The following is a 10,600-nucleotide window of genomic DNA, read 5'->3' as shown; positions in this document are numbered from 1 at the left end:
TTCTCCCTGCCTCAGACTCCTGAGTAGCTGAGATTACAGGTGCCCGCCACCACGCCTGGCTAATTTTTGTATTTTTTAAATAGAGACGGGCTTTTGCCATGTTGGCCAGACTGGTCTTGAACTCCTGACCTCAGGTAATCTGCCCGCTTCAGCCTCTCAAAGTGCTGTGATTACAGGTGTGAGCCACCGTGCCTGGCCCATTATGTATGTTTTCTAAACCTCCTCTAAAAAGGCTTTCAGCTCTTTTTGCACTTCTTCTGATTTGCTTGCTCCCTCCCACTGTACCTTTATCACTTGCACTCTCCTCATGTTACATTATAACGATCTATTTTCTTCCCTCTCTCCTCCCATTAGACCATAAGCTCCTTGAGGGCAGGTATTTAAGCTTGTTCAATAGTATATTTAGTGCCTTGCACAATGCCTGACTTATGATAGGCATTCCACAAAGATCTGTTAAATGAATGAATGAATAATCATACCTCACATTTAAATAGTGCTACGAATATGGTTACAAAGTACTTATGTTATTTGACTCCCATGATACTCTCTGGCAGGCAGTGGGTTTTATTATTACCACTATTTACAGATGTGAGACTAGGCTCAGAAAGACTGTGTAATGGCAGGGCAACTAGGCTGCGATTTCTGGAGCTACCAGAACTCATGTCCATGGATTCCTGCTCTGGAGCTCTTTTCTGTTTTCAGAGTGATATGTTTCCTGAGCCAAGTGCCAAGGGCAACACAAACTTACTCCCAGTGTCCGTTTACCCCTGCTGCTCTGCCTCCATACTTTACTGCTCTGCTGGATTTCTTCACTTCCAACTTAGCCCTAATTTTTATTTAGGAGCTGCACATTTCCTATATGCAGATTAAAGATGAAAAATATATATTCTACTGTTGATTCTTCAGTTCCTTTGCCTGGGAACTCTGAGCTGTGGTGTGGTACTGTGAAATATGAGGCATGAAGTGGGGGTGACATATGTGAGGGGAGGAAGATGTGGCTGACTGGTATGGCCAGGGTGTACTGCTCAGAGGGCTATCAGACCAAGGGCTTGTGATGCTGAGGACTTGGCCGTGGCTCTGAGATCCCTCTATCCACTCTTCCCATCTCCAACATTTTTCTTTAGGGAAATCTGAATAAAATGAACTGGTGGAGTTGGGAGAATAATGCTGACAACAAGGTTCCAGGATATGCTGATTTGAGTATGAAACAGTGTTTTGGCATGGTGCGGTGGCTCACGCCTGTAATCCCAGCACTTTGGGAGGCTGAGGCAGGCAGATCATTTGAGGTCAGGAGTTCAAGAGCAGCCTGGGCAACATGGTGAAACCCTGTCTCTACTAAAATACAAAAAAATTAGCCGGGTGTGGTGCAGCAAAAAGGAAGACTGAGGCAGGAGAATCACTTGAACCCGGGAGACAGAGGTTGAAGTGAGCCAAGATCATGCCACTGCACTCTAGCCTGAGCAGCAGAGTGAGACTCCACCTCAAAAAGAAAAAAGAAAGAAAGAAAGAAACAGTGTTTTGGGAAAGAGTGGTGTGGTCAAGGTGAGGGTGGCTAGTAGTTAGGGCTCACTTGCTGACACTAACAGTATTTGCTAATTGTATGCAACTGAACACAATTGTATTCAATTCTCTTTTACATACAGCTCTGAGGGTGGAAGCTAAGGAGATGGTAAGAGGGAGTCTCTTGATTGGTGTTTAAAGTAAGCAGTCCTTTTCTTGAAATAGAATGGGCAAAACCAGGCTGGGCACGGTGGCTCACCCCTGTAATCCCAGCACTGTGGGAGGCCAAGGCGGGCGGATCACGAGGTCAGGAGTTCGAGACCAGCCTGGCCAACATGGTGAAACCCCATCTCTACGAAAAATACAAAAATTAGCCAGGCATGGTGGCACACGCCTGTAATCCCAGCTACTTGGGAGGCTGAGGCAGGAGAATCGCTTAAACCTGGGAGGCGGAGGTTGCAGTGAGCCAAGATGGTGCCATTGCACTCCAGCCTGGGCAACAAGAGCAAAACTCCATCTCAAAAAAAAAGAAAAAGTGAAAAGTGGGCAAAAACCAGTACAATTTTACAAATTCAAGAAAGACAGAATATCATATTTGTGAGTGACGTAGATGACTACATCAACAAGTTAAAAGGATGACGAAAAGCTTGTTGCTTTTGAGTGCGCTTCACACACAATACCCAGATCATAAAGCACTAGCAACAATGACATCACTCCTCATGTAGCTACTCCCTTACATCGTTTATCAGAAATACACATTTTATACATAGAAACTTAAAAGCTACACACATAAGACTCATCATTTAATGAGTACTTAATATGTGCCGTATGTGAGCTTTACATATATTTTACTCCTCAGAGGAACCTTGTGATAATAACTGGTATTATAAATTGACACATAAGGAACTGAGGTTCAGAGAGGTCAAGCAACTTGCCCAAGGTCACACACCTGGGGTAAGTGGGATTCCAGAATTCCCACCAGTGTCTGACAGTGAAGCACATGGCTCCTAACTCTTGGACTAAACTGCCTCATGTGACACACAAACATTTATCTAATTTAACCATGGGAAAGCACTCCCTCGTCTGTCTATACCGTAATTTCTTACATTAGTGACACATTCATGGCTCGTTTGTTTGTGTGCTTCTCCTACGCCTCCAATTGGATTGCAAACTTCTGGAACGCAGAGGCCAACTCTATTTTTTGTCCCCAAGTCATCGGTCAGTTTAATTGGTGCTCGTTAGAATATCTGGAAGGAAAGACACCATGAAGGTGGCTGCAAAGGCACGAGTCCAGGAGTAAAACCAGGTACAGAAGGAGGAAGATGGAGATGGGGTATTCACTCAACAATTTAATGTCCACTTGGACCAATGTTAGGCGGTGGAGATATGGTGAGGACTGAGCCAGTCTGTGTCGTTCCCCTCATGGGGTTTCACGTGGAGGTCGAGGTCATGATCAAGGATGTAAGTCACCCAAAGGACACTTTACTGTGTTCCCAGGCAGAAAAGAAAACCGAGGAGCCAGGCCCTGGCATCTGCGGGGTTCTGGCAGTCCCGTAAGGCGCAAAGACATGAACAAGGTGGAAGAGTAGGTCAACGCTTTTATGTGATTGAATTTGGCCGGTCGGAGGGCCGGGGCCGCTGCGATGAGAGATAAAGAGCGTGGGGCGCCGGGTGCGCGGCGGAGATAAAGGGGTGTGGCCCGGGCCCTGCCGCCGGCCGTAACACGTGTCCCTTCGCCCGGCGGCTCAGGGACGCCGGGCGGCGGGGTCTTCCCTGCCCACCACGAGGAAAAGGGAGCGCACCGCATGGCCCCCGACTCCTCACCACCCTTTGTGAAACGCCCCCAATTGTGCTTCATCTGTGAAGTCAGGTCCCCGCAGGCGGTCGGGGCTGCCCGGATTCCGCGACGGCTGAAAGGTGAGGGCCGCGCGGTGGCAAAGTGTCCCCAGCACCTAGCTTGGCTCCCCCTCGCTCCCAAATCCCCTTCCCCTTTTCGCTCAACCCCCGGCTCCACCTCAGCCGCCTTCCTCTCCGTTCCCCTTTCACCTCCCGCGCTGGGCCTGCTGGGCGGGGCGAGGGCTCCCGGTTGCGCGAGAGTTCCGCCCAAATCTCGTGAGACTCGCCTGCCGCCGCCGCTGCCGCCGCCTCTTACGTCTTTCCCTTTGACAAGTCGCTGCTGCTGCAGCAAAAATAAAGGACGCGACCGCCGCAGCCTCTGCGGAGCCGGGCTCGGGTCGCCGGAGCCGCGCCCCACCCCGCCAGCTCCAGAGCCACGTACGGTAACGCATCATTTTCTGTCCTCCTGGTCCTGTGTGTGTGTGTGCTTTGCCGGCCGCGCAGGGCCGGCCGGGGCCGTTTCGGGACTGCCGCCGAGCGAGGCTGCTGGGGTCCTGGGTGGGCGGCAGACGAGCTGGGGGAGCCCTCCCGGCGCTCCGCGGCCCCCCCGGGTCCCCGGCTCTAGAGGCCTCCTGCCGCCCGGGCGCCTCGGAGCAGCGTAGAAGCCGAGGCGCCCGCGGAGAGGGCCGAGAGACCCGCCCCTCCAGCGGCTTACAATGTCTGTGCCCCGGCCCCGCGGTGGTCGCGTCTCTTTCTGCCTCATTCCTTTATCCGCTGACCAGCTCCTCTGCCCCGGCTGGGGCTCGGTCCGCGGGCGGCGGCCAACTCCCTCTCAGGGTCCGGGGAGTGCCGCGACCCCGGTGTCCCCAGCCGCCGGCCGCCTTTAGCGGGGTGGAGGCTGGGACGACGTATCTTCCTCCTCTCCTCTGCCTTTGGGTGGGGGCAGCTCATCTGCTAAACCTTTCTCCAATCTCCCGCCCCAATAAAACAACAAATTATAAAGACTTTGCAACCGGGAGGCGAGGCGGGGCGCATTGTTTAGTCTTCAGCGTGAGATGAGGATGATGATGGTGATGACAGGAGCTACCCCCCGGGGAACATGGTGAATCTGTTCTGTGATGGGTGGCAGGTTACTGGGAGACACGAGGAGGACAGGAGCTTGTACCACCTCTCCCAGGAGGTTATGTAAAAGACATGTTATCTTAGAGAGCTATGAAACACAGGGACAGATTTGTCTTAGTTTAAGAAATGTCTGTAATACTTAGAATTTAGAGATAATTAAATGATAGGAATAACAAATCTGAACAAACTAACCCATCTTTGTAATTCCATCTCCAGAGGTGGCATTTCATGGTTAACATTTTGGTGTATTTCCTAACAGACACTTTTTTTTTTTTTAATCCTTGCTTGGGACTTCCTCATTCTATATTTGTTCCAAAAATGATTTGTTTTATTTGAATCAGTTCTCTGGCCTGCTTGATTAAAACTGGCTACTAGTTCATTATCACTGGCTGAACTCTGCCGTCACTATCTTTTTCATTGGGCCCTTTTCCAAAATGATTGTTAGCTAAGTGGTTTGAAAAATCAAACGTTAAAACATTGTCTGTTTGGATCTAGTACCTATGTATGTATTATATTTTTACAATTCTGCTAGTGGTGGTTGCTCAAAATGGGGCAGTATTTGTAGAAGGCAAAGAAACTATGATTATTCATAGTGGGAAGAAACCTATTTACCTCAGGTTTTATGAAATTGATTTCTACTGGATATTTTTAGACCAAAATTGTTCTGTGACATTGTTAGTTTCATAGTGCCTGTTGTGATTAGTGTGGGATGAGTATGTCCCTTTGATATATGTGTTTCCATAGCCTGCGTTTATACAAGCAAAATTGAGTGTCCTAGGTGCCTGTCTTATGCATTAATGTACGTATATATGTATATATACACACACACACACACGTATTCTGCACCTATACACATTTATATATCTTGGAAGTGAGTTAAGATGTATTGCTATATTATTTGAGAAAAGATAGCATTAGGAGGGCAAAGAACAGTCATCATATTTCCCCCAAATCACTTGACGAGGTTGTATGGCAGAATGAGATATCTAGGGAGATTGGAAATCTGGAGCCTTTTAGAAATAGGATAGATTGTCGTCTGGGGTTGTTGTTATTGGAATGGATTAAATGTCCTATTAAGGCCTCTTGTAATTCTAAACTTTTATGAATTTTGCTTTCCCTAAGGTTATCATTTTGCTTCTTAAATTTCCAGTCATGCTGTTTGCATGTGACACATCCATTCATTTGCTGGTCATGTATTCCATTTCCAACGCAGGCACCCTGATGTTGCATGGAAGAGAAAGCAAATGTAAATGCGTCACTTAATCTGCTTATTAATATAAACATCTCTTGAAAATCTCACTTAATTTAAAGGAATTTTGGAGGATGTGTTGGTGATTGGACTGGATTGGGTTAGTAGAGGGTGCAAATAATAAATAGTAATACAATTCCAACATTCCAAGCATTTTTTCTCCCAAAAAAGTCATACTGAATACTCCCTAATATTTGAAATAGAAAAAAAAAGGGCTGGGTATATTGAAGGAGCTGATCTTTTAAAATTTTTAAAATTCAGATTTTCAGATCTTAAAGTGATGATAATGATGACATTGTGGGTTGGAGAGTGAGAAGTTTGTGTTAGAATAAAAAGAAACTTCTGAAACAAAACTTGAATGTTATAGTTGGATAACTATATAATAGCAAGTAACAACCTTACTATAATCCGTTGAAGATAGTTTAAAAAATTGTAAATAGAACTTTTGGCCAGGCAGAGTAGCTCACGCTTGTAATCTCAGCACTTGGGGAGGCCGAGGTGGGAGGATGGCTTGAGCCCAGGAGTTTAAGATCAGTCTGGGCAACATGGTGAAACCGTGTCTCTACGGTAAATACAAAAATTTGCTGGACATGGTGGTGCATACCTGCAGTTCCTGCTATTAGGGAGGCTGAGATGGGAGGATCAATTGAGCCTGGGAGATTGAGGCTGCAGTGATCTGTGATTGCACCACTCTACTCCAGCCTGGGAGACACAGTGAGACTCTATCTCAAAAGCAAAACAAAACAAAACAGACAACAAAGCTCTACACAACTTTGGCTTAACATACACATAAAATACAATGTTATGAGCCCGTATTGCAGATTATCATGATGTTGAAAACATAAAAAGTTGGTCAAATCATTTACAGGGAAGTTTGCAAAGCCAGGAAAGTCACATCTGTTAGCATTTTCTTTAACTACAAAAAGTGAAAAAGAGCATAAAGTAGTTATTTACTTACTAGATGCCAGATCCGATTTTCATGATTTTAGTTTGTTCTGATGTCGCCTACTGGGCTCTCTAAATTAATGGGACTGTTAAATTTCAGATGAGATCTTTCAGCAAGAAGATATGACAGTTGTATCAGATGATTGGTTGATGGATTTTAGTTATTTTTAATGGTTTATTTAGAAATAATGTTAGACTTACAGAAAAGTTACAGAGAGAGTACAGAGTTCTTACATACTCTTCACCCAGCACCCCCTAATGTTAACAACTTACATAACCGTAATACAGTGATCAAAACCAGGAAGTTAGCATTGGTGTAATTCTATTAGCTAGACTACAGATTTTACTTAATTTCACTGGTTTTTCCCATTAATGCCTTTTTTTTTTTGTTCTAGGGTCTAATCTAGGTTCCCATGTTGCATTCAGTTGTTGTGTCTTCTTCATTTCCTCCAATCTCTGACAGTTCCTCAGTTTTTGTTTTTTACGACCTTGACATTTTTGATGAGTACTGTTATTTTTTAGAACTTCTTTCATTTTGAGTTTGTCTGACGTTTTTTCTCATGATTTGATTGAGGTTAAGCATGTTTTGCAAGAAAACTACAGAAGCGATGTTGTGTCCTTCTCAATGCATCACATTGGGGGTACATGGTGTTGACATGTCTTTTTGCTAGTGGTATTTTAACTTTGAACCCTTAGCGGTATTCTTCACGGTAAAGTCACTATTCTTCCCTTTATTGTTCATACATATCTTGGGGGAGATACTTTGAGACTGTGGATGTACACTTTCTCCTCAAACTTCCTCCCATTGATTTTTAACATCCATTGGTAGATCTTGTCTGCAACAGTTATTACTGTGGTGTTTGGCTAATCATGATTTTGTATTTCCCTCATTCCTTCTGCATTTATTAATTGGAATTCTTTAAGGGAGAGATGTCCCCTTTCCGTCACTTATTTATTCAATTATTTGTTTATATTAGTGTGTTCTTATGGGATCTCTATTTTCTATGGATTATAATCCAATACTATCATTATTTATTTTGTTGTTCAAATTGTTCCAGCTTTGGCCATTGGAAGCTCTTTCAGTTTGGCCTCTACCCTTTTTCAAGCACTTCCTTATATTCCGGGGCCACAGGCTGTTCCATGCTCATCTTATTTTTTCTTGCACCAGTCCTGGAGTCGACTGCTTCTCCAAGGAGCTCTGGTTTCTTTTATTGGAGAATAGTATTTAAAATCAAAATCTGTATACTCAGTATGTTTATTGGAGTTTTATTGGTCCCAGGACTTCAGTTGACAGAACTAGGAAATATATCAGTATATTATATATATATTTATATATATATATAAACATATATGTGCACACACATATTATATATATATAAACATATATATGCACACACACATTTTATATATATATATATAAACATATATGTGCACACACACACACATACTGACATTTCTTTCTTTTTTGAGACAGGGCCTCACTCTGTCACCCAGGCTGCAGTGCCGTGGCGTGATCATAGCTTACTGCAGCCTTGAACTCCTGGGCTTAAGCCATCCTTCCACCTCAGCCTCCCAAGTAGCTGGGACTACAGACGTGCACCCACCATGCCCCACTGATTTTTTAAAAAATTTTTAGTAGAGACGAGGTCCTGCTATTTTGCCCAGGTTGGCCTTGAGCTCCTGAGCTCAAGTGATCCTCCCACCTTGGCCTCTCAGAGTGTTGGGATTCCATGCGTGAGCCACAGTACCCTGCCTGTATTCTATATATATTTAAAACCATGGGTTCATATTGACACCTATTCTAATCCAGTACCACAAAGTTCATTCTAACCTTCTCCCATTCCTTATTTGTAGCTTCTGTCTCTGTCAGAAACCTGGCTTTCATGATGTAGAGTATACTCACTTATTTGTTGACTTCTAGAATACACATGAAGTGGTTACAGATTGCTAACCTGTACCCTAGTGAAAAACAGGTTTACTAATTAGTGTATTTGTATGTAGTTATTTTTGTCTTTAGCCTTATAGTATCTAGTCAAAATAGTTTTCCAAAGTTACTTAGATTAGTTATTTTTTTTCCCACTCCCTAAAGTTTAATCTTATTCATCCCTAATGCATTACGTTCATTTGTTATTGTTACTATTCCATTTTGGGTTCCCTCCAACCCTAGTTGATTTTAATTATTATTATTTTTTGGCATATGAAACAGTACAGTTACTAAACACTGCTACTACTAAACACTACTGTATAAAAAGGTGTACTAGGCTGGGCACGGTGGCTCATGCCTGTAATGCCAGCACTTTGGGAGGCCGAGGAGGGCGGATCACCTGAGGTTGGGAGTTTGAGACCAGCCTGACCAACATGGAGAAACCCCATCTCTACTAAAAATACAAAATTAGTTTGGCGTGGTGGCGCTTGCCTGTAATCCCAGCTACCCGAGAGTCTGAGGCAGGAGAATCACTTGAACCTGGGAGGCGGAGGTTGCGGTATGCCAAGATCACGCCGTTGCACTCCAGCCTGGGCAACAAGAGCGAAACTTTGTCTTAAAAAAAAAAAAGGAAAAAAGTTGTGCTCAAAAGTGTCACTCTCTCCTTGTTTTTACTATCTCATTTCCATCACCCCATCCTTGTTTCTACCTCTTGCCCATGCCCTGTGGGTACACAGTCTCTTTAGTTTCTGGTTTGTCCCTTACTTTATTTCTGTTACACAAATGAAAATATATGTGAGTGTTCTCTTATATTCCTTTTCTTCTGATACAGTTTCTTATTGCCATACAATTCACATACCATACAACTCACCCTTTTAAAGTGTACAATTCAGTGGTTTCTAGTATATTCACAAGATGGTGCAACCATCACAACTATCTAATTCTGGAACACTTTCATCACCCCCAAAGGAAACTCTGTATCCATTAGCAGTCACTTCCCAGGTCCCCTTCCCAGTCTACTTTCTGTCTGTGTGTGTTTGCCTGTTCTGGATGTTTTGTGTTAATGGATCATATAATATGTGGCATTTTGTGCCTGGCTTCTTTCACTTAGCATAATTTTGTCAAGGTTCATCCATGTCGTAGCATGTATCAGTACTTCATTCCTTTTGATAACTGAATGTTATTCCGTTGTATGAATATACTACATTTTGTTCATGCGTCAGTTGAGGTACATTTGGTTTTCTACTTATTAGCTGTTATGAATAATGCTGTTTTGTACATTCATGTACAATTTTTTGTGTGGACATATATTTTTAATTCTCATGGGTATATATATACCTAGGAGTGGAATTGCTGGGTCATATGATTACTGTATGTTTAACTTTTTGAGCAACTGCCAGATTGTTTCCTGTTCCCTTCTTTTTTATGTGAAGAGTATACTATACTCTTTTGCACTTTACTTTTTTCACTCAATAGTATATCCTGGAAATGACTCCAAATCAAGTCATTCTTTTGAAGAGATATTCCTTTCATTTTCTTCGGTCTTTTTTTTTTTTTTTTTAGACAGAGTCTCACTCTGTTGCTCAGGCTGGAGTGCAGTGGTACAATCATGGCTCAAACTGTGGCCTTAATCCCCTGGGCCTAAGCGATCCTTCTTCCTCAGCCACCCGAGTAGCTGGGACTACAAGTGTGCACCACTATACCTGGCTAATTTGTTGGTTTTTTGAGATGGGGATTTGTCATGTTGCCCAGGCTGGTCTCGAATTCCTGGGCTCAAGTGATCCTCTCACATTGGCCTTCCAAAGTGTTGGGATTATGGGCGTGAGCCACTGTACCCAGCCTATTCTTTTTTACAGCTGTGACTTGACTGTGTAGATGTTTCTTAACCTCTTCAACTATTCATCTATGTATGGGCATTTAGGTTGTTTCTTATGTAAATAGCCTTGTGCGTAGTATTTTGGTATCGTTAGAACCGTATCTTCAAGGTAGATTTCTGTAAGTGTGATTGCTGGTTCAAAAGTTAA

General features: G+C 43.6%; 1 protein-coding gene across 20 annotated transcripts in view; it reads left to right on the top strand.

Moving 5' to 3' along the window:
• The first annotated feature begins 3,294 nt into the window (after nt 1–3,294).
• Nucleotides 3,295–10,600, top strand: part of HERC1 (HECT and RLD domain containing E3 ubiquitin protein ligase family member 1) — a 247,610-nt gene continuing 240,304 nt past the window's right edge. For 16 of the 20 annotated variants that reach the window (XR_010137477.1, XR_008514122.2, XM_054532765.1 and 13 more), the window contains exon 1: nt 3,650–3,779. The gene's annotated coding sequence lies outside the window, so the exon portion shown is untranslated. Of the gene's footprint in view, nt 3,418–3,643; nt 3,780–10,600 lie in introns of those variants that run through there. The other 4 variants (XM_063716684.1, XM_063716679.1, XM_054532757.1 and 1 more) reach the window with 2 other exon arrangements.

This window comes from Pongo abelii, chromosome 16, assembly GCF_028885655.2.
Source record: "Pongo abelii isolate AG06213 chromosome 16, NHGRI_mPonAbe1-v2.0_pri, whole genome shotgun sequence".
Classification (NCBI taxonomy): domain Eukaryota; kingdom Metazoa; phylum Chordata; class Mammalia; order Primates; family Hominidae; genus Pongo; species Pongo abelii.
Note: the sequence above shows the minus strand (reverse complement) of the source record. Positions and strands in the feature narration are given on the sequence as shown.